Genomic DNA, 24,453 nt, shown 5'->3' with positions numbered 1-24,453 from the left:
TGGTCAGTGGACGTCCAGCAAGGTCTTCCTCACTGGAAATCACTGCCTCTTCCTCCTCTATAGGTTCGGCCATGGTGGGTATATTGATGGCCTTGCACTCTCTCTTTGGATTCTCTTTTGTATTGCTTGGGAGATTATTAGGATAGATTTCAGTAACTCTTTTACTCAGCTGACCCACTTGTGCCTCTAAATTTCTAATGGAGGACCATGTTTCAGTCATGAAACTGAGAGTGGTCTTAGATAGATCAAAGACTATGGTTGCTAAGTCAGAGAGGCTCTGCTTAGAATTCTCTGTCTGTTGTTCATAAGATGATGGAAAAGGCTTGCTATTGCCAAACCTATTTCTCCCACCATTATTATTAAAGCCTTATTGAGGCTTCTGTTGATCCTTCCATAAGAAGTTAGGATGATTCCTCCATGAAGGATTATAGGTGTTTCCATAGGATTCTCCCATGTAATTCACCTCTTCCATTGCAGGATTCTCAGGGTCATAAGATTCTTCTTCAGAGGAAGCTTCTTTAGCACTGCCAGATGCAGCTTGCATTCCAGTCAAATTCTGAGAAATCATATTGACTTGCTGAGTCAATATTTTGTTCTGAGCTAATATGGCATTCAGAGTATCAATCTCAAGAACTCCTTTCTTTTGAGTCATCCCATTATTCATAATATTTCTTTCAGAAGTATACATGAACTGGTTATTTGCAACTATTTCAATGAGTTCTTGGGCTTCTGCAGGTGTTTTCTTCAGATGAAGAAATCCACCAACAGAGTGGTCCAATGACATCTTGGAAAATTCAGACAGACCATCACAGAATATACATAAGATGCTCCATTCTAAAAGCATGTCAGAAGGACACCTTTTGATCAATTTCTTGTATCTTTCCCAAGCTTCATAGAGGGATTCACCTTCCTTCTGTCTGAAGGTTTGGACTTCCACTCTAAGCTTGCTCAACTTTTGAGGTGGAAAGAATTTGGCCAAGAAAGCATTGACCAACTTTTCCCAAGAGTTCAGGCTTTCTTTAGGTTGTGAGTCCAACCATATCCTAGCTCTGTCTCTTATAGCAAAGGGGAAAAGCATAAGTCTGTAGACCTCGGGATTAACCCCATTGGTCTTAACAGTGTCACAGATTTGTAAGAATTTAGCTAAAAATTGATGAGGATCTTCCAATGGAAGTCCATGAAACTTGCAATTTTGCTGGCTTAGAGAAACTAATTGAGGCTTAAGCTCAAAGTTGTTTGCTCCAATTGCAGGAATTGAGATGCTTCTTCCATAGAAGTCGGAAGTTGGTGCAGTAAAGTCACCAAGCACTTTCCTAGCATCTCCACCATTGTTATTGGGTTCGGCTGTCATGTCTTCTTCTTTTTCGAAAATTTCTGTAAGGTCCTCTCCAAAGTGTTGTGCTTTAGCTTCTCTTAGCTTCCTCTTCAGAGTCCTTTCAGGTTCAGGATCAGCTTCAACAAGAATGTTCTTATCCTTATTCCTGCTCATATAAAAAAGAAGAGAACAAAGAGAGAAGAAGAATCCTCTATGTCACAGTATAGAGATTCTTTTATGTGAGTAGAAGAATAGAAGAATAGAAGAATGAGGTAGAGAGGGAATAAAAAGAATTCGAACACAGAGAGAGGGAGATGGTTCGAATTTTTAAGAAGAGGGATGTTAGTGAATAAATAGAATAAATAGAAAGAGATGAGAGAGAATGAGTATTCGAATATTAATTAAAATAAAATAAAAATATTTTTATTTTTATTTTAATTATAAATTAGAATTCGAAATTTAAGAAAAGAAATAAAATAAAATTAGAAATTAAAACAATTAGTTAATTAAAAAGAATTTTGAAAAAGTGGTTAGTTGTTTTCAAAAATTAGAGAGAGAGAAAAGTAGTTAGGTGGTTTTGAAAAGGATAAGAAATAGTAAACTTTTTAAAATCAAAACAAACAAGTCAAGTGGTTAGTTGAAAAATATTTGAAAATAAATTTTGAAAAGATAAGAAGTTAGAAAAAGATTTTAAAATTAAGTTTTGAAAAAGATATGATTGAAATTTATTTTGAAAAGGATTTGAAAAAGAAATTTAAAAAGATTTGATTTTAAAAATTAAAGTTGATGACTTGACTAACAAGAAACTAAAAGATATGATTCTAGAATTTAAAGATTGAACCTTTCTTAATAGGAAAGTAACAAACTTGAAATTTTTGAATCAAAACATTAATTGTTAGTAAAGTTTTCGAAAACATGAGATAAAATTAAGAAAAAGATTTTGAAAATTTATTTTGAAGAATTTTCGAAAAACATGAAAGAAAAATGAAAAAGATTTGATTTTGAAATAGATTTGAAAAGATAGAATTTTTAAATTGAGATTTTAGCTTGACTAACAAAAAACAACTAAATTTTAAAAATTTTGCTAAGTCAACCCAAAATTTCGAAATTTATGAGTAAAATAAGGGAAAGATATTATTTTTTATTTTTTTGAATTAATGAAGAAAGAGAAAAACAATAAAATGACACAAGACATAAGAATTTAAGATTAAAACAAATAATGCAAGCAAGAACACTTTGAATGTCAAGATGAACACCAAGAACACTTTGAAGATCATGATGAACATCAAGAACATATTTTTGAAAATTTTTAAGAAAAGAAAGACATGCAAGACACCAAACTTAAAAATTTTTAAACTTTAGACACTAATAACTCGAAATTGCATATGAAAAACAAGAAAAGACACAAAACAAGACAAATTAAAGATCAAACAAGAAAAATCATCAAGAACAACTTGAAGATCAAAGAAGAACATAATGATGAATTTTCGAAAATCTAAGAAAAATTAAAAACATGCAGTTGACACCAAACTTAAAATTTGACACTAGACTCAAACAAGAAACACAAAATATTTTTTTTTGTTTTTTATGATTTTATTAATTTTTTTTGTATATTTTTTAAAATTATTTTGGAAAAAGAAAATAAAGAAATTTAAAAATTTTAATAAGAATTCCAGGATTCGTGCAATGTTAGTCTAAAGCTTTGGTCCAAAAGAATTAGACATGGCCAAATGGCCGGCCAGGCTTTAGCATAGATATAGACATGTCCTTTCTAAAATGGAAAGTGGAAACCTCAGTCCAAAAGATTAGACATGGCTTAACAGCCAGCCAGGTTTCAACATATCTCATGAAGCTCTAGAATTCATTCTTAAAAATTTTTGAATTTTTCGAAAACTATAAAGAATTTTTTTTGTTTTTTTTAAAAAATAAAAATAAAAAGCTTAAACATAAAATAAAATTACTAATCTAAGCAACAAGATGAACCGTCAGTTGTCCAAACTCGAACAATCCCCGGCAACGGCGCCAAAAACTTGGTGCACGAAATTGTGATTCACACTTTTCACAACTCCGCACAACTAACCAGCAAGTGCATTGGGCGTCCAAGTAATACCTTACGTGAGTAAGGGTCGATCCCACAGAGATTGTCGGCTTGAAGCAAGCTATGGTCATCTTGTAAATCTTAGTCAGGCGGATTCAATTGGTTATGAGGTTTTGATAATTAAAAGATAAATAAAACATAAAATAAAATAGAGATACTTATGTAATTCATTGGTGGGAATTTCAGATAAGCGTTTGGAGATGCTTTGGTTCTTCTGAACTTCTACTTTCCTATTGCCTTCTTCCAATCATGTGTGCTACCTTCCATGGCAAGCTGTGTGATCCTCTCGGATGAAAAATACCAGGTACGATCTCTGCACGGCTAATCAACTGTCAGATTTCTCGTCTCGGATGAAAAATACCAGGTACAGCTACCGCACGGCTAATCATCTGTCGGTTCTCACTAGCGTCGGAATAGGACCCTTATCATTTTGCACACTGTCACTGTGCCCAACATTCGCAAGTTTGAAGCTCGTCACAGTCATCCCTTCCCAGATCCTACTCGAAATACCACAGACAAGGTTTAGACTTTCCGGATCTCAGGAATGGATGCCAATTGGTTCTAGCCTATACCACGAAGATCCTAATCTCACGGACTCGGTCCGTGTATTAGAGACCCAAGAGAATATACTCCGGCTGTCATCCAACGACTACGTTGAACATCATGTAGACCACTTTGTGGTTGTCAGGCACGCGGATCTTGGCTAAGCGAGTAACAAAGATAGTGGGTGATTGTCACGGGTCACCCCTTCATTCTGATTTAACTAAATTAAGTACAAGAGTATATCTTGGAGAAGAAGTAAGCATGAATTGAAAGAGAAACAATAGTACTTGCATTAATTCATGAAGAACAGCAGAGCTCCGCACCTTAATCTATGAGGTGTAGAAACTCCACCATAGAAAATACATAAGAGAAAATAGTCTAGGAATGGCCGTGTGGCCAGCCTCCAAGTCCAAGGATGATAATCGCCTAATCTTCCCATGAATACAATAGTAAAAAGTGCTATTTATACTAAGTTAGCTACTAGGGATTACAAAAAATAAGTAACTAAGTGCAGATAGTGCAGAAATCCACTTCCGAGGCCCACTTGGTGTGTGCTTGAGCTGAGCATTGAAGCTTTCACATGCATAAGCCATTCTTGGAGTTAAACGCTAGCTTGGATGCCAGTTTGGGCGTTTAACTCCAGTTCTGGTGCCAGTTCTGGCGTTTTACTCCAAAAAAGGGGTCTCTGGCCGGCGTTTAGACGCCAGTTTGGGCCATCAAATCTCGAGAAAAGTATGGACTATTATATATTTCTGGAAAGCCCAAGATGTCTTCTTTCCAACGCAATTGAGAGCTCACCAATTGGGATTTTATAGCTCCAGAAAATCCATTTCGAGTGTAGGAGGGTCAGAATCCAACAACATCTACATTCCTTTTTCAGCCTCTGAATCAGATTTTTACTCAGGTCCCTCAATTTCAGTCAGAAAATACCTGAAATTACAGAAAAACACACAAACTCATAGTAAAGTCTAGAAATGTGATTTTTTCATTAAAACTAATAAAAATATAATAAAAAGTAACTAAATCATATTAAAAATTATGTAAAAACAATGCCAAAAAAGGTATAAATTATCCGCTCATCAGGGTCATACTTTCATTCCATCCTAGATTCATAAAGATCAAGAACAACAATACATCATAGAATGGAATCAAATATATATTAAAGTAAATAAGTAATAATATTAATCCACAAGAATGAGCAGAGCTCCTATCCTTAACCTAGGAGGTTTAGCCACTCATATTTTACAGAAAATAAAGTGTTATACGTTTTGAGAGGCTGAAGATCCTGAACATGGGTGATCTTTTCCTATATATACTAATCTAATAATAAAAAATTATAAAAATGAAAGAAACTAAGCAGAATGGTGCGAAAATCCACTTCTGGGCCCACTTGGTGAGTGTTTGGGCTGAGCTGGCATTTAGCTTGGAAGAGTGGGCGTTGAATGCCCACTAGGGAGTGTCCACGCTGCTTCCTTGCTCCCTTAGTGGAGTTGAATGCCAGTTTTGGGCATTCAACGCTGGCCTTGGTCCTTTTAGGGCGTTGAACGCCAGAAAGGAGGTAAGTTGGGCGTTCAACGCCCATTTTAGGCATTCATTTCCAAAGAAAGGTATAGACTATTATATATTGCTGGAAAGCTCTGGAAGTTAGCTTTCCAAATTGAACCTCTGTAGCTCAAGAAATGCTCGTTTGAATGCATGGAGGTCAGAATCTGACAGCGTCTGCTATCATTTGTTTGCCTCTGAATCAGACTTTGCCAAAACTTGTCATTTTCACCCAAAAATCACCTAAAATCATAAGAAAAATACAAAAGCTCAAAGTAGTATCCAAAATGTGAATTTTGCACTAAAACCTACTAAAACATACTAAAACTTGATAAAATGTACTAAAAACACTCAAAAAATGAACCTAAAAAGGGTATGAAATATCCGCTCATCATAACACCAAACTTAAACTGTTGCTTGTCCTCAAGCAACCAAAAATAAAATAGGACAATTGGAAGAGGAAAATACAATAGGTCTCAGAGTTGTCAATGAGGCTCAGTTCCAAATATTGAATAGGGATATTAGCTCTTTACTTCTGAATAGTTTTGGCATCTCACTTTCCTTTGAAGCTCAAAGTATTGGCATCCCTTGGAACTATAATCCGGATGATATTATTGATTCTCTTCTTTAAGCTATTCTTGATTCTTGAACACAGCTTCTTTTAGTGCTTTGCACTTTTTTAAGCCTAGCCGTGACTCTAAGCATTTTATTTTTCCGTATTACCACTGGATACACAAATGCCACAGGCACTTAACTGAGGGAACCCTTTGGATTTGAATTTAGCTTTGCTTAAATTCCCAGACAGTGGTGCCCAGAGTTCTTAAGCATACTCTTTAGCTTTTAGATCATGACTTTAACTGCTTAGTCTCAAGCTTTTTTTTTTTCTTGACACCTTCACACCACAAGCATTTAGTTAGGGATGACGTCTCAATTGAGCTTTTTAGGCCATTTTTTGATCCTCCTAACCATTGATGCTCAAAGTCTTGGATCCTTGCTCTTTTCTTTTTCTTTTGAGTTTTTTATTTTTTTCTTCTACTTTTCTTTTTCTTTTAGCTGCTTTTTCTTGCTTCAAGTATAAATATTTTTTTTATTTTTCAGAGAATCAATAATACTTTTCTAAATTCACTATTCTTCAAGAGCCAATATACTCAACTTCAATATCAATTATGCACTGTTAACTCGTACATTCAGAAGGTAAATGCAAGGCCACCACATCAAACTAATTGGAATAACTTATGATATAACTCGAAACTTATGTATCGCACTATTCCTTTTCAAATAAAATTTTTCTCTTAAGCAAGGTGAGGGATACATTGGATATCTTATAACCAAAACAAAACAAGAATGTAAAACTAGAAAAGAACAAAATGCTAAACGTGATCATGAACATAGAAGAGAAAACAGACAATAAATTAGAGTACAATGAAAACAGAGTTAAAACAGATAGAGAGATAATGGGACTCAACAACCTTAGTGATGGTGGCTGCTGCTTTCCCTGGAGAATCCCATGGAGCGTTTGAGCTCCTCTATGTCCCGTCCCTGTTTTAGCTGTTCCTCCATCAACCTTCTCTGATCTTCTCTTATCTCCTAAAGGGTAGTGGCGTGCTCCTGGTGTTCCACTCTCAACTGATCCACACTTGAACTCAGCTCTTTTATTGAGGTATTCAGTTGATCCTAATAGTCTCGGGGAGGAAAGTACATCCCTTGAGGCATCTCAGAGATTTTTGGTGGAGGCGGTTGCACAGGTTCCTGCTGTGGGTCATATGCAGGCTCTCTCACACGCTCCATCTTCCTCTTTGTGATGGGCTTTTCCATCTCTATGAGGGTATCTCCAGCTATGCCAATTCCAGCTGAATTACATAGGAGATGTATGAGGTGTGGAAATGCTAACCTCGCTTGGGTGGAGGTCTTTTCAGCCATCTTGTACAATTCTTGAGGTATTACCTCATGTACTTCCACCTCATTCCCGAGCATAATGCAATGAATCATTATTGCTCGGTCAATGATAACCTCAAATCGGTTACTTGTGGGGATAATGGAGCGTTGGATAAACTCCAACCATCCTCTAGCCATGGGCTTGAGGTCAAACCTACCCAGTTGGTAGGGCTTGCCTTGTGCGTCTCTTCTCTACTGTGCTCCTTTCACACAGATGTCCGCAAAGACTTGATCCAGTCATTGGTCGGAGTTGACTCTTCTAGTGTAAGAGTGTGGATCACCTAGCATTTGTGGTAACTGTAGCGCCACTCTCACACTTTTTGGGCTAAAGTCCAGTAGTTGCTCCCTCACCATGGTGCATCAGTTCATGGGCTTTGGGTTCACACTTATATCATGATTTTTGGTGACCCAAGAATTGGCAAAGAATTCTTGCACCATTAGTGTTTCGACCTCTGAAACAAGGTTGGTCAGAATTTCCCAATCCCTTCTCCAGATTTCTTGTTGGATCTCCGGATGCTCCCCTTGTTTGAGCTTAAAGGGGACTTCAGGAATCAACTTTTTGTGCTTTACCACATCATAGAAGTGATCGTGGTGCACCTTGGTAAGGAATCTCCATGATTCCCAAGGTTCGAAAGTAGAAGCAGGAGCCTTTTCCTTCCTCTTTCTTAAGGCTTCGCCGGCCTTTGGTGCCATATTTAGGAATGGAGGGCAAAAAGTAGAGCTTTTCCAACACCAAACTTAATATGTTTGCTTGTTCTCGAGCAAATAATAACAAAAGAGGATTGGAGTAGAATAAAGAGGGAAAAGATAGAGATATAGGGGGAAGAAAGCTTCGGCCAAGTGGGGAAGATAGGAAAAAGAAGAGTGTGGAAAGTGTATAGGGTAAGAGGGAGAGAGTGTTTAGGAGGTGTGTGTATGAAGGGGTGTATGAGGAGGAATTTATAGGGTTGGTAGGGTTTATGGTTCGGCAATAGGGGGGAAAATGTGGGGGGGGGGGGGAGGTTTGAATTTGAAATGGGTGGGGTTGTGGGAAATTGAATGATGGGATTTATGATCGGTTTTGGGAAGAGGGAAAGGTGATTGTGTTTGGGGAGGAGACAAAGTAGGGTGTGGGTTTCAAGGTTTGAAAAAGTAGGAGAGAGAAGGAAAGGTGGGGTAGGTGGGGTTTGTGTGGGACCTATTGGCTTGAAAAGCCTTGAATCTTCGAGTTCCCTACCCCCTACTTGGCATTCAATGCCAGGAATGAGTGTTGAACGGCCACTGGGGGCCAAAAAGTTGGTCCTGGCTGTTCCATATGGGGCATTGAACGCCCAGACTGCTCCTTGTCTGGCGTTCAACGCTAGTAATGTATCCATGAGGGGCATTGAACGCCCTGGTCCTATTCTGGTGTTCAACGCCTGTGATGTCTCCCTTAGGGGCGTTGAACGCCCAGGCTGGTCCCTGTCTGGCGTTCAACACCAGTAATTCCTCCTCAATGGGCATTGAATGCCTAGAGGGGATTGATAAACCACTATTTTATGGTTTATTCTGGATTGAATTGAGTGGATTTTTTCAACTATTCTCATACTTATCCATATAAATTGCATGCTTTTGTGAATCCTTCCTAATTTGTACTTGAGAATGAAAACGTTCTTCCTAGGCCTTAAAATTACTAATTTTTTATTCTCTCTTATTTCCAATTGATGCCGTGATGCGTTCGTTGAGTGATCTCAGGGTTATAGGGCAGGAATGTCATGGAGAATGAAGAGGAAGCATGCAAAAGTGAAAGGAACACAAAGAACTAAAGATTTGAGAAGCTGGTTCCGGTGCGTACGCCTGGTTGACGCGTGCGCGTAACCAAGAGCATCATCCACCGATGCGTATGCATGACTGACGGATACGTGTGACCTTGTGCAAAGTTTGACGACGCGTATGCGTGGCTAACGCGTACACGTGACAAGTGTCACGTGCCTCACTTAAGTGAATACGCTGGGGGTGATTTCAGAGCTCAATTTCTGGCCCAGTTTTCAGCCCAGTCTGCAGATTAGAGGCTGGGAGTGACGGAGGATGAGAGAGATCACCATTCATACATTGCACACTAGTTTTAGATAGATGTAGAATGCTAGAGAGAGTGGCTCTCTCCTCTCTCTAGATTTTAGGGTTCTTATTTCAATTTCTTCTTAGATCTAAATTTTAATCTTGCTTCAATTTAGTTTTCCTTTACTTTTATTTGTTCTGGAATTTTAGCTTGTCCACTTCTCTTGTTAATTTATTTATTTTGCCAATTTAGTTTATGAACTCTCTTGTCAATTTCAATTTTCTTTCAATGCAATTTTATGTTTCCATGTCTTTTTATGCTTACCTTAGTTGCTATTGTTAATTTCTTGCTTATGTTAGTTATAGCTTTCATTAATTCTTGCATTTCATGATATTTGCTTTTATTGCATTCTAGGTGTTTGATGAAATGTTTCTTTTAGTTAGGAGTTAGATTTTCCTATTTTTGGCTTGGGTTGGTTCCTTGGGTGACCTTGAATTCCTAATGTCCAAGTGATTGATAATTGGTGTCCATTGACACTAGTCTTCACTAATTCAATTAGTGAGTGACTAGGACTTATGGATTAGGATTGATGAAGCTCATTTGATTTTCCTTCAACTGTTAGGGGATGACTAAATGGGATTGATCCTTGCAATTATCATATTGTGGTTAGTAACAAGGATAGTGATCCTTAACCATCAACCTTTGCCAAGACCTTTTACCATTTGAGTTTTCTTTCCCTTTGTTTGTTAATTGTCATTTATTTTCTTGTTATTTACATTTCTTGTCAATCACTATCTCAACCCCAAATTTCCCCTTAGAGCCAATAATAGAGCACGTCATTGCAATTCCTAGAGAGACGACCCGAGGTTTATATACTTTGGTTTATTTTTATTGGGTTTGTACTTGTGACAAACAAATTAAACTTTGATTGAGGATTATTTGTTGGTTTGGAACTATACTTGCAACGGAATTATTTTTGTGAAATTCCGAACCGACATTTATCCCTTTATCAGGGATCAGGGAATGGGTCTTCTTAGCTCTTGGATGGGCATTGGATGCCCAGCTTCCTCCTTGTCTGGCATTCAACGCCAGCAAGGGACTCTCCCCAGGGTGTTTTGTGTTTAGTCCTATATGTTTTTGTCTCTGTTCTAAGTACTGCACATGATCACAAACGTCAAAAAGCAGAGAAAATTCTATAATATAAGATCAAACTAAAACAAATGAAAAGAAATTAAAGGTATTATGCTAATGGTTAGGTTGCCTCCCAACAAGAGATTCTTTATCGTCATTAAATTAACGAACAGATCCATTACGGAGGTAGGTAGGGGCTCAGATCTTCACCCCTCACAGTGAACTTTCTTCCTATGCTCTCATGAATGAGCTCCACATGCTCTAGAGACAGGATCCGATTCACAGTATATGGAATGATTAGACTCTTAGTGAAGACAACTCTCATGCCAGGTGAGAGACCTTCAGTGGGGATCTTCTTGTCCCTCTAGCCTTTAGGTACCTTCCTTCTTAGTGCATGATGATGGTTGCCCAACACCAAACTTAGAATTAGTGTTTGGGGGCTCTGTATAACTTTGTATTGAGAGAGAAGGCTGAAACACTACGTGCTACACAATGGTACCTCCTTTGTCAGAGGGAGACTGAAGGTTGGGGATCTTAAACCTGATATGATCCTCCCACAACTGCAGGACTAGCTCTCCCTTTTCCACATCTATCAAGGCCTTTGTAGTAGCAAGGAAAGGCCTTCCAAGAATGGTGGAGTCATCTCTGTCCTCCCCAGTGTCTAGGATCATGAAATCAGCTGGAAGGTAAAGGTCTTCAACTTTTACAAGGACATCTTCCACTATGCCAAAAGCCCTTTTCAAGGACTTGTCTGCCATCTCTAATGAGATCTTGGTAGGCTGCACCTCTTGAATTCCCAACCTCTTCATCATAGAGAGAGGCATGAGGTTGATGTTTGAGCCAAGGTCACATAATGCCTTCTCAAAGGTAATGGTCCCTATAGTGCAGGGAATCAGGAAGCTTCCGGGATCTGGCAGCTTTTGAGGGAGCTTCTTCTGGACTAAGGCACTGCATTCCTTTGTCTACACCACAGTCTCATCTCCCTTTAAGGCCTTCAAACACACTATGGAAGGGGGTTCCTTCTCCAATTCCTCTGCCTGAGAGGAATTGGCCTTTAGCTTCTTGAGGATTGCCAGGAATCGAGCAATTTGCTCCTCCTTAGGCTCCTCTCTCTGCAAAGGGACGTGCAAGGTGACATTCCTAACCTCCTCATGAGCTCTGATTTCCTTGAGCTCCTCAACATCAGGCTCCTTGACAAACCACTATTTTATGGTTTATATTGTGCTGATTTGAGTGGTTTTTATCAATTCTTTGCTAACTTATTCATATAAATGGCATGGTTTTACAATTCCTTCCTAATTCTGTAATATAGTTGAAAACATGTTTCCTAAGCCTTTAAACTGTCAATTTTAATTATCCTTTATTACCATTCGATGCCGTGATCCGTATGTTGAGTGCTTTCAGGATTTATAGGACAGGAATATCTTAGAGGATGGAAAGGAAACATGTAAAAGTGGAAGGAACGTGAAAAATGAAGTTTTGAGAAGCTGGCAGCGACGCGCACGCATGGGCGACGCGTACGCGTGACAAGGAATTTCACCAAACGACATGCACACATGACTGACGCGTACGTGTGACATGCGTCACATGCAGAAAGTTGCAGAAAGCGCTGGGGTGATTTCTAGGCTCCTTTTGGCCCAGTTTCTTGCCCGAAAAATATAGAATAAGAGCTACAGAATGGGGGAAATAGATACAACATTCATTCATTCATCAATTCATAACAATTTAGGTTTTAAATGTTCTTTTAATTTAGTTTCTCTTCTACTTTTATTTATTCTAGCATTATAGTTTATTTATTTTCCCAATTTGGTTTATGAACTCCGTGTTAGATTTGATTTCTTTATTTAATGTAATTTGAGGTATTTCATATTTATGATTTTAATTTAGCTTTTTACATTCTTAGCTTTGGTTGAGTAATTGGAGACTCTTTAGTTATCAAACTCCTTTGTTGATTGTTAATTGAAAGTTGCTGGTTGATTTGGATCCCTCTAAAGCTAGTCTTTCCTTAGGAGTTGACTAGGACTTGAGGAATCAAATTGATTAGTCCACTTGACTTTCCTTTATTTAGTAAGAGTTAACTAAGTGGGAGCAATGAACAATTCTCATCACAATTAATAAGGATAACTAGGAGAGGACGTCTGATTCTCATACCTTGCCAAGAGTTTTCTTAATTATTAAATTACTTTCTTGCAATTTACTTTTCTTGTTCCTTATTCAAAAAACCCTAAAAAGATAATCTTCAATAACCAATAATAAGTACACATCCCTGCAATTCCTTGAGAGACGACCCGAGGTTTCAAAAATTTGTTCTTAATGTTCATCTTGATCTTCAAGTTGTTCTTCGCGTTCATCTTGACCTTCAAGCTGTTCTTAGTTGTTTTCTTCGTTTTGATCTAAAAATTTGAAATTTGGTGTCATTTTATTGTTTTTCTCTTTCCTCATTAAATTCAAAAATATTTTTTATTAATTTTTTTTCAAAAAAAAAATTTTTCAGATTTTTATTTTTAAAATTTTTATCTTATCTTATCTTATTTCAAAAATCAAATTTCAAAATTTAAATTTCAAAATTTTCAAAATTTAAATAACCTTTTAATTTAAATTTGTTTGTATTTTCATTTTTAATTTTTATTTTGCTACTATGAACTCTCACCCCTTTGGCTATGAGTCTGGTTACAATTATGTTGTAGGAAGAAGAAATTACAATGAGAACAGGCATCAAGGTTGGAACAATCAAAGATGGGAGGAGCCACAAGGATTTGATCAACCCTCATGGCAACAATCACCTCCAGTGGACTATCAACAATCACCACCATATGCCTATGAACCCTTTCCTCAACATGACTTTGGACCACCATACTCATAAGCCCCTTTCCACCATTCACCTCCATATGACCCTAACCCACATCCACCATACCAACCACCTTATGAACCAAATGAACTATACATAGATCCACCCCAAACCACCATGGAGAAAGCACTTGCCAATCTAAACTCTACTATACAAGCTCTCGTCGCCCAAATCAGACCACTAAATACCTTCAACAATCAACCCTCAAGCTCTAGTGCACTTCCTTTTCAACCACAGAATGATCTCTCCATCCCATCACCACCATCCATGGAAGAGCACCCACATCCATCAATCCAAGAGCAACATGATCCCAATGATGCTATTGACATAGAACAAGAGAGAAGGGATCATCTTCGCGAATCCATACTTCATAAGGAGCTAGAGGAGGCCCTAAAGGTGAAGGTAGTTGTCATGGAAAGCAAATCATCAAGGATGAGTATGATTTTATATTAAAACTACTGGACAAAGCAGTAATTATTAAAGAGGAAAAAGTGGTTGAAGACTTGCGAGATGCTGAACCTCCATGGGAAAGTCAAGACATAGAGCCTCCTTCCAAGACGGTTGCATTTGATGTTGAGGAGGGTGTACAACCTCCAAGGCATACCCTGGTTGAAGACTTGGAAGAGGTTGAAATTGAAGAAGCTTACAAGGAGGTGGAAGTTGTCAGAGAAGAGCACAAGGGAGTGGAGCTTGAAATTTCATTAGAAATACCTCCCCCTAAGTTACCATCATCCTTCACAACATTCAAGTGGGTAAAATTCATATCCCTTAGCTTTCTAATTCCACTTGAATATGGGCTACTAGAGACGGATGGTCAACTTAGAGCTCTTTGTGGCATAGAGAGTAAGAGGAAGATGGTTAGTGGTTGGAGTTGTCCAACAAGGTTCAACATGGTTGCATACTTAAAGTTTAAATGCAAAGGTTGGTGTAAAGCTCAACTGAATGGGTCTAGGACACTGTTTGGTAGCTACAGTGAGAATTCAAATTACTTATCACCCAGTTGGAAAAATACAGATCCCGACATGGATGGGTGTAAAAGCAAGATTTGGGATCCTGGAATCTGCTCTGACACTTGTTACCCCAGGAGCCTAAGAATCTGTTTGAAGCTTCTTAAGGGCTTTACATGCTTAGTTTGGGACCCCGGAGGTTACTGGAACTACAAACATTGGTGGGGATTCCTGGATGAATACAAGCATAAGCCACCATAACAGGGAGCTCACCAAATGTCCAACTTAAGGACTCTAACTAAAAGTGCTAGGTGGGAGACAACCCACCACGGTATGATCGTTCCTTCTTCATTTTTTATTTAGTTTTATTTGTTTTCAAGTTTTATTTTATTATATTGAACCTGGAGTTTTGCATCACATTCATATTAACACTGCATTCAATATTTTTTTTCAGATTATAAAAAAAAAGGATTTTCGCACGCGACGCGACAGCGTCGCCGACGCGTCCGCGTCGTATGTGCGTTGTGAAGAAAAGAAAGTAAACAGAAAGTCACGCGAAAGCATGGCTGGAGGCGCGCTAATGGCACAAACTGATCCACGCGACCGTGTCGCCGATGCGGCCGCGTCATTTGAAAAATAGCCTCCCCACGCATCCGCGTCACCCACGCGAACGCGTGGCTCTATGGAATCGACGTAAATGGGTGTATGGCAGAAAGTTGAGCTGGAGTTGGGCTGGACCTGTGCTAGTAGCACAAGCCCTGCCACGCGAACGCGTCACCCACGCGTCTGCGTCATATTGGAAATAAGGCCACCCGCGCGATCGCGTCGACCACGCGACCGCGTCACCCTGGATTTTGGCAATACTAAGTTTTGAACAGAGAGTTGTGCGACCGCGAGGCTGCACTCGCGCCACTAGCACAAATCAAGTCACGCGATCACGTGCCTCACGCGTCCATGTCACCCAACCTTATCGCGCACCACGCGACCGCGTCGCCAGCGTCGCACAACCTATCCAGATTAGTGCCAATTTTCTTATCTTTTCTTTTCTAATCCTTATTTCTTCCTTTTCTCTCCTTTCTCACTTTCTTTTTCTTCTTCTCATCCTTTTTCCCTCTCATTTTATTTTATTTAATTTATTTGCATACTTTCATTCATTGCATTATTTTCATTGGTATTTGAAATTTATTTGGGTCATTATTTTTATATATTTTTGGATTATTAAAATGATTTGACAATTATATATTACTTTTTAAAGGGTTGCTTGCTTGTTCAATTTAATACTTTCAAATAGCTTATTTACCATGCACGCTATGTGTTTGTGAAAACGCCCGTATGGCATTGTGCACTATTTTTAAGATTTCTTTTAATCTACTATTATAAATGCTTGTTTTTCACAAAACCCCTTTCATGTTTTATTGATTAAATATAATTGTTATTACAAACATGTTGATAGTTTGAAAGACTTGGTAATCTAATTTGGACATTGAATGTTTGATCTATGCTACTCATGCCTTTGCCAGCATGCCAATAAACACCTTACATTCACTTGTCATCATATGCACTAGCTATTTTCCATTGATGACTTTTCACATGTACTCATGAGCGTGTGTTAACGTCATTCTTCTTTATTGTGAATTGATTACCACCTTTCCCGCTCTCTTCCTTGCTCTAACCCTTAGCTTTAAAAGTCACTTTCTATTTCTCTTTTCAGGATGGCCACCAAGAAGGGTAAAGAGAAAGCTACTCCCAAACTACCGGCAAGGAAAGGAACAAAAAGAGCTCCAGCTGAGGAACCACAACCCCCATCCACTTGCAAATCTCAGCATGCACTGAGGACGGTGCAATCTTTAAGTGTGGGGAGGTCGATACCGATCTCCGTAGGTTAGTACCTTCCAATCTCAAACACCAATGTTTTATTTTTTCTTGTTAGTTGTTGCATTTGCATATTTAATTGCATGTTTATTTGATTTTATGCATTTAGTTACTAATTGGTTGAAGTAATATTTTTTTTTCAAGAAATTTTATAGCATTTCACTAATTTGAAAAATTTTTGTGTTAAATTTGTTCGAAGTTGTATTTGGAACATGGTTTTTGAGCCAAAAAACACACAACCTGTGAGATTTTGAGCTTATTTACATGGTTACATTATTTAACCATAAATTTTTATTCCTGTGTGTTTCCTTCTCTATGATTGTAATCTATATTTTGTTCCAATCTATATGTCCATTATTTAGTGTATTTACATGCTTGCATATGATTGAGACCATTGTTTGATTTTAGCTCACTTATCCCAAATAAACCTACCCTTTAAATCACCCTTGTCAGCCACTTTGAGCCTTTTAATCCCCATTTATTCTATATTTTATCACATTACTAGCCTTAAGCAGAAAACAAATTAATTATCCCAATTGAATCTTTGGTTAGCTTAAGATAGTGTGTTAATTAAGTGTGGGAAAACTGTGGGAACTTGGGTTAATAAGGAAATGTATCATGTTTCTAATTTTGAATATTGGAAAATTTGGGTACCTACTCATGTAAAACAAAAAATTAAAAATTCCATATGCATTGATATGTTATTCTAGTTTTTATGTCTCCTAAAAAAAATAAAAAAAATAATAAAATAAAAAAATAAAAAAATAAAAAAAAGAGAGAAAAAGAAAAAAGAAAAAAAATATATAATATAAATAAATAAATAAGGGGACAAAATTACCCCAATGTTAAGTTAATAAAAGATCAATGCATATGTGATAAAATTAAAGAAAAATTGATACATGAGTATGTAATGCAAAAGTGAAGACTATGGGTAGCTAGGCATGATTTTAGAGTTATATAGAGTATATGTATGTTAGGTGAAAGTTTAGGTTAATTAAAGATTCAATTCATAAAGCTCACTTAGCCATATACATATACCCTTACCCTTACCTTAGCCCCATTACAACCTTGAAAAGACCTCATGATGTTTTCATTGGTATATTAAATATTATTGATTGGTTAGGTGAAAAACAAATTTTAGAAAGCATGACTATAGAAGAGTAGAGTGATTGACCCTATACACTTGAGAGATTATAGTGATATACACTACTAGTAAGGGTTCAAGGCTTAATTATATGCTCTCTGCTTTCATGAGCTATCTTCTTACAAGTTTACTTGCTTCTTATTGTATGATTTGAATTAGTAAAATCTGATTTATTTTTGTCTTGGAGAACTTATTTATTTTTAACCAAGTAGGTAGAAACATTTCTTTGCATGTAGTTGCATTCATATAGATAGGTTACATTTCATACATTCTACCATTCCTCTTCATCTTTATAGCTTCTCTTGAGCTTAGCATGAGGACATGCTAATGTTTAAGTGTGGGGAGGTTGATAAACCACTATTTTATGGTTTATCTTGTGCTCAATTGAGTGGTTTTTATTAACTATTTACCCACTTATTCATACTATTTGCATGGTTTTACATTTGCCTTCCTAATTATGTGCTTTGATTGAAAATATGCTTCTTTGGCCTTAAGTTCCCTATGTTTAATCCTCTCTTATTACCATTAGATGCCTTGATATGTGTGTTAAGTGATTTCAGAGATTACAGGGCAGGAATGGCTCAGAGGATGGAAAGAAAGCATGCAAAAGTGGAAGGTATACAAGAAGTTGGAGAAATTGCTAAGCTGTCCAGCCTGACCTCTTCGCACTCAAATGGCTATAACTTTAGCTACAGAGGTCCAAACGATGCGGTTTCAGTTGCGTTGGAAAGCTAACGTCCGGGGCTTCAATTTCATATATAATATGTTATAGTTTCCCTGAAGCTAGGTGATGCGACCGCGTGCTCCATGCGGCCACGTTGCAATGACGAAAAACTAGCGTGGCAAATTTCTTCTCCAGCGATTTCCGGGCTGTTTCTGACCCAGTTCGCGGCCCAGAAAACACAGATTAGAGACTATAAAGTGGGGAAATGCATCCATTCATAAGGAGGCTTTCATATTCACAATTTTAGGAGTAAATGTAGTTTTTAGAGAGAGAGGTTCTCTCCTCTCTCTTAGGATTAGGATTTAGGACTTCTCTTAGTTTTAGGAGTGACTCTCAATCCCAGGTTCTTTATTTTTATTTGTTTTCCCAATTTAGTTTATGAACTATTCCAGATTACTTGAATTAATATTATTTGAGGTATTTCAGTTATTATTGCTCTCTTTTATTTACATGATTATTGCTTCCCATCTGAAGGCATTCTTATTCCAGTAGATTTACTTTTCCCCTTTTGGTCTTGGTTAAGAAATCAGTAACTCAGGAATTATCCAACTCAACAGCATAATTGATAACTGTTATCTTTGCTAATTGAATTGAGTTTCAATAATCCCAACCTTTTCTTAGGAAATAAATAGGATTCGAAGATCAAACTAATTAGTCCCTTGACTTTCCTTTATTTTAGTAAAGGTTGACCAAGTGGAATTAAGATTCGACTTTCATTGTTATTGATAAAGATAGCTAAGTCTGGACTTCCAATTTCTTATACCTTGCCAAGAGATTTTATTATTATTGTTTTATTTTACTTGTCATATAACATATTCCCACCTTACTTCCAAAACCCCCAATTTACAATCTTCATAACCAATAATAAGAACATACTTCCCTGCAATTCCTTGAGAAGACGACCCGAGGTTTAAATACTCGGTTATCAATTTTAAAGGGGTTTGTTACTTGTGACAACCAAACACATTTGTACGAAGGGATTTCTGTCGGTTTAGAGACTATATCTACAACGTGACTATTTTTATGAAATTCTTTACTGGCAAAAATCCCTAACGTCAACCTTCCCATTCTCTCTTGAGGGAAAGGTGAGAGAGTAGTACTACACTCAACCCGCAGTAACTGTTTCTGACTGGGATACGCTTAGAAGAGAATTTTTGGAAAAATTATTTCCAGCTGAAGTTACTGACAAACTGAGGAAAGACATTTCCATGATTGTTCAGGAAGAATCCGAGACTCTCTACGAATACTGGGAGCGCTTCAACAACCTTCTGGAAGCATGTCCCCACCATATGATTGACAAGATAGTGTTGCTCGGCTATGTCACACAGGGCATGAGGCCCCAAGATAAGACCACATTGGAAAGTGCTAGCAATGGGTCTATGAAAATGTACAAGACCACTGAGGAGGCATGGCAATTGATCAGCGACTTGGCTGAGTCTACAAGGAATCACAGGCAGAAACAGGGCCGGTCAAAAGCTGTTGCGGAGGTATCTTCTAGTAAGGAAACTACTGCTCTGACTCAGAGTATATGTGAAATGACCAACTTACTGAAGCAGATGCAGTTGAGTCAACAACAAGCACAGAAGAGCCAATAGTTAGTCCCACAGAGAGTGTGTGGGATCTGTGCTAATTATAGCCATTATACTGATGAATGTCTGCAGCTCCAGCAGGAAGACAACTATTCTGGCAGCCACTCATAACTTCTATGACCGCCCCAACCAATGGTACAATCAAGGTGGCAGTTACAGCCATGGATGGCAGGACAATTCTAACCAAGGTTGGAGAGATAATTCTAACCAGAATTGGAGAGACAATTCTAACCAGAATTGGAGAGACAACAATAACAGAAGAGGCAGAGACAATCAAGGATATCAGAGGTGGAATAATAACAACAACAGGCAGCAGAACCTGAACCAACCTTACAGAACACCTCACCTGAGGCAGTCCCAAGGACCACAGCACAACCAACAACAAGTTCCGCAGATCACTCAATCTAATTCCTCTCTGAGTGAAGAGGCGCTTCAATCCATTGCGCAAGGGCAAAAGAACGTGGAAAGTTCAATTAATGGCCTAGCATCCGCTATACAAGCTCTCATCTCTCAGCTGGCATCACTCAATACTTCAATTACTCAACATGCAAGCTCCAGTGGAATTCCTTCTCAAGCCTTACCCAATCCAAAGGGTGGCATCAATGCCATCACCCTAAGATCCGGAACCACACTGCAAGAGAGGAATCAGGAGGAGCCAATCCCATCAGAACATGCCTCAGCTGAAGAGGTGGTAGAAGTAGAGGATGCTGAAGAGGCAGAGGAGATACAAGACATGGGTGAAGAAGTAAAAGCTCAACCACAGAAAGAAGCACCAAAGGAGGCAGACCCTACAGAAAATGCCCTCCCTATTCCATTTCCACAAATTGCAAGAAAGCCTAGGAAGCAGATGGAACTTGATCCCAAAATGGTAGAAATATTCAAAAAGGTTGAGGTAAATGTTCCCCTTTTTGATGTTATTCAGCAGGTACCTAAATACGCAAACTTTCTAAAAGATTTATGTATACATAAAGACAAAATTAATGAATTAGAAACTATTCCTTTAGGTAGTTCTATATCTTCTTTAATGGGAGGTATACCTAAAAAGTGTAGTGATCCAGGTCCATGTATGGTTAATTGTACTATTGGTGGTGTGATATTTTCTGACTGCATGTGTGATCTAAGAGCATGTGTTAGTATAATGCCTTTGTCTATATATGATACTCTGACGCTCCCTCCCTTAAAAAGGTCGGCAGCTCATTTTGTGTTAGCAGATAAAAGCATTATTACAGTGGTTGGAGTTACTGAAGATGTATTAATGAGCATTAAGGGACTCACATTTCCCATTGACTTCTATATTCTGGAAATGCCCCCTAATGACTCAGGAAGGCCATCATCAATCCTGCTTGGAAGACCATTCCTGAAGACTTCAAAATTCAAGCTGGACGCATTTTTCGGAACTTATTCCTTTGAAATAGATGGCAGAGTAGTGAAATTCAGTTTAAATGGAGCTATGAAGCACCCTCCGGATGACCTTTCTATCTCCCAATGTGACATCATAGATGAAACCGTGGCTGAAGTTCACCAGGAGGAATTAGAAGAGAAATACACAAGACAAGGTCCAAGTGTGGGGACATTTTCAGAGGACAATGAGGGCACTTTGCCATTATCACCAGCCCCAGATAATCCAGAGCCTGACTATGAGTAGAAATTGGAATTAAAGCCCCTCCCTCCACACCTCAAGTATGCTTACCTTGAGGACAAGCAGAAGTTTCCAGTTATCATTGCAAGCGAACTCACTTCCCAACAAGAAGAACAGCTACTCAATGTGCTGAGGAAACACAAGAAAGCAATTGGATGGAGCCTGGCGGATATAGTAGGCATCAGCCCTCAAGTTTGTGAGCACAGAATATTCCTAGAAGAGGGAGAAAAGCCCGTCCATCAACCTCAGAGAAGACTGAATACTAACATCTTAGAAGTTGTGAAGAAAGAAGTGACCAGGCAACTTGAAGCTGATATCATTTACCCCATCTCAGATAGCGAATGGGTCAGTCCGGTATAAGTGGTGCCCAAGAAGTCTGGAATCACAACAATAAGAAATGAGCATGGAGAGCTTCTGACAACTAGAGTGCAGAATTCATGGAGAGTTTGCATTGACTATAGGCATCTTAACCAAGCCACTTGCAAGGATCATTACCCCTTGCCATTCATTGATCAGATGCTTGATCGCCTGTCAGTTAAATCCCATTATTGATTTTTAGATGGTTATACAGGCTATTTTCAAATCCATATAGCTCCTGAAAATCAGGAAAAGACCACTTTTACATGTCCTTTTGGAACTTATGCTTATAAGAGAATGCCTTTTGGCTTGTGCAATGCACCAGCTACTTTCCAAAGGTGCATGATGAGTCTTTTCTCTGACCTTATTGAGGACTGTATGGAGGTTTTTATGGATGATTTTAGTGTTTTTGGTGATTCCTTTAGCCTTTGCTTGGATAGTTTATCTAGAGTATTAGATAGATGTGTCCGTACAAACCTTGTATTGAATTTTGAAAAATGTCACTTTATGGTTAAACAAGGGATTGTACTAGGACATGTTGTGTCTAATACTGGCATTTCCGTAGATCTAGCAAAGGTGGATGTTATTTCTAGTTTACCTTACCCCTCCTCTGTGAGCGAAGTCCGTTCGTTCCTTGGCCATGCAGGTTTTTACCGGAGATTCATTAAGGACTTTAGCAAGGTAGCACTTCCCTTATCTAGACTACTGCAGAAAGATATTGAGTTCAAGTTCAGTGAGGATTGCAAACAAGCATTTGATAAGCTGAAGACTGCCCTGACTCAAGCTCCAATTATGAGAGGACCTGACTGGAGCCAGCCATTTGAAATCATGTGCGATGCTTCCAACCATGCAGTAGGAGCAGCGCTGGCTCAGCGTGAAGGTAAGGATCCTTTTGTAATTGCTTATGCGTCTAAGACTTTAGACACAGCTCAGTCTAATTACACTACTACTGAAAAGGAACTTCTTGCTATTGTTTTTGCTCTGGATAAATTTCGAGCCTATTTACTCGGAACTAAAGTAGTAGTGTACTCAGATCATGCAGCTCTAAAGTATTTATTAGCTAAAAAGGAGTCCAAACCAAGGCTTATACGTTGGATACTGCTACTACAAGAATTTGATTTAGAAATTAAGGATAGGAGTGGTAACAAGAATCTAGTGGCAGACCACTTGAGTTGCCTTGAGCACATTAAGGATACCGCCACTCCTATAAATAATAATTTCCCATTTGATGACTTACAAGCAGTATCTGAAGTAATCCCTTGGTATGCACCTGTAGCTAATTATCTAGTTAGCCGCATCTTTCCTCCAAACTTTACTAAGCATCAAAGAGACAAGCTGAAAAGCGAGTCCAAATATTATATATGGGATGACCCATATTTATGGAGATGTGGCGCTGACCAGGTAATTAGGCGGTGTGTGCCTCAATCAGAATTTCAGTCCATTTTAGAGGCCTGTCACTCATCTGAGAGTGGAGGATATTTTGGCCTTCAAAGAACAGCTAGAAAATTTTAGACTGTGGATTCTGGTGGCCTACCCTTTTTAAAGACACTGCTGAATTTTGTAAATCTTGTTTCCCGTGCCAAAGGTTTCGTAATATATCCAAGAGGAATGAGATGCCTCAACAGACTATGCTTTTCTGTGAAATTTTTTATGTTTGGGGCATTGACTTCATGGGTCCATTTCCAAATTCTAATGGTTATTTTTATATATTGTTAGCTGTAGATTACGTTTCTAAATGGGTGGAAGCAATTCCTACCCGCACTGATGATGCTAACACTGTTGTTTCCTTTGTTAGAAACCATATTATTTGTCGCTTTGGATCACCACGAGCAATCGTGAGCGATCAAGGCACCCATTTCTGTAACAGGAAACTAACAGGATTACTGAAGAAGCATGGGATAGTTCATAAAGTGGCAACAGCCTACCATCTTCAGACTAATGGGCAAGCTGAGGTGTCTAACAGAGAGATAAAGAGTATATTGCAGAAGATAGTCAAACCTAATAGAAGAGACTCGAGCACCAGGCCACAAGATGCACTATGGGCATACAGAACTGCATACAAGACACCCATTGGGATGAGTCCCTTCTGCTTAGTTTATGGAAAGGCCTGTCACCTCCCAGTAGAGGTAGAGCACAAAGCCTTTTGGGCAGTGAAGGAGTACAATATGGAATTTGAGAAGGCCAGAACTGAGAGAAAGTTGCAATTGCAAGAATTAGAGAGCCTACGCCTTGAAGCTTATGAGAACTTAAGACTGTACAAGGAAAAGATGAAGGTTGTACATGATAAGCACATCAAGAGGAGAGAGTTCCAACCTGCGGACTTTGTCCTCCTTTACAACTCTAGACTACGACTCATTCCAGGCAAGCCGAGATCAAGGTGGGAAGGTCCATATAGAGTAGAGAAGGCTGAGCCATACGGAGTTTTCCACCTGAGTCATCCTTCAAGCTCTGAATTCATCAAAGTTAATGGACATCGCCTAAAGCTATATCATGGTGTGAAGGCGACGAAAACCAGGAAGCTAGAGATCTTCCTCTTGGAGGATCCACCCACAGCAGAAGACTGAGCTAGTGGAGCGTCCAACTTAAGGACGTTAAAGCAAAGTGCTGGGTGGGAGACAACCCACCATGGTATGATCGTTCCTTTCTTTATTATTAGTTTTCTTTTTTCAATAACTCTTCTCTTTATTAGCACATTTAGTTTGCATCTGCATTCGCATATTTTTATTTTAAAAAAAAAAGTGTCCCGCGATGC

General features: G+C 38.5%; 1 non-coding gene across 1 annotated transcript; it reads left to right on the top strand.

Moving 5' to 3' along the window:
• Positions 1-838: 838 nt before the first annotated feature.
• Positions 839-946, top strand: LOC148571715 (small nucleolar RNA R71). The gene has a single exon (XR_015907805.1). It is a non-coding gene; the product is annotated as a small nucleolar RNA R71 (small nucleolar RNA).
• The last annotated feature ends 23,507 nt before the right edge of the window (positions 947-24,453 follow it).

The sequence above is a fragment of the Arachis ipaensis genome, chromosome B3 (genome assembly GCF_059453495.1).
Source record: "Arachis ipaensis isolate K30076 ecotype BB chromosome B3, ASM5945349v1, whole genome shotgun sequence".
In the NCBI taxonomy this organism is placed as follows: domain Eukaryota; kingdom Viridiplantae; phylum Streptophyta; class Magnoliopsida; order Fabales; family Fabaceae; genus Arachis; species Arachis ipaensis.
The sequence above is the reverse complement of the archived record's forward strand: the minus strand, read 5'-3'. Positions and strand labels throughout refer to the sequence as shown.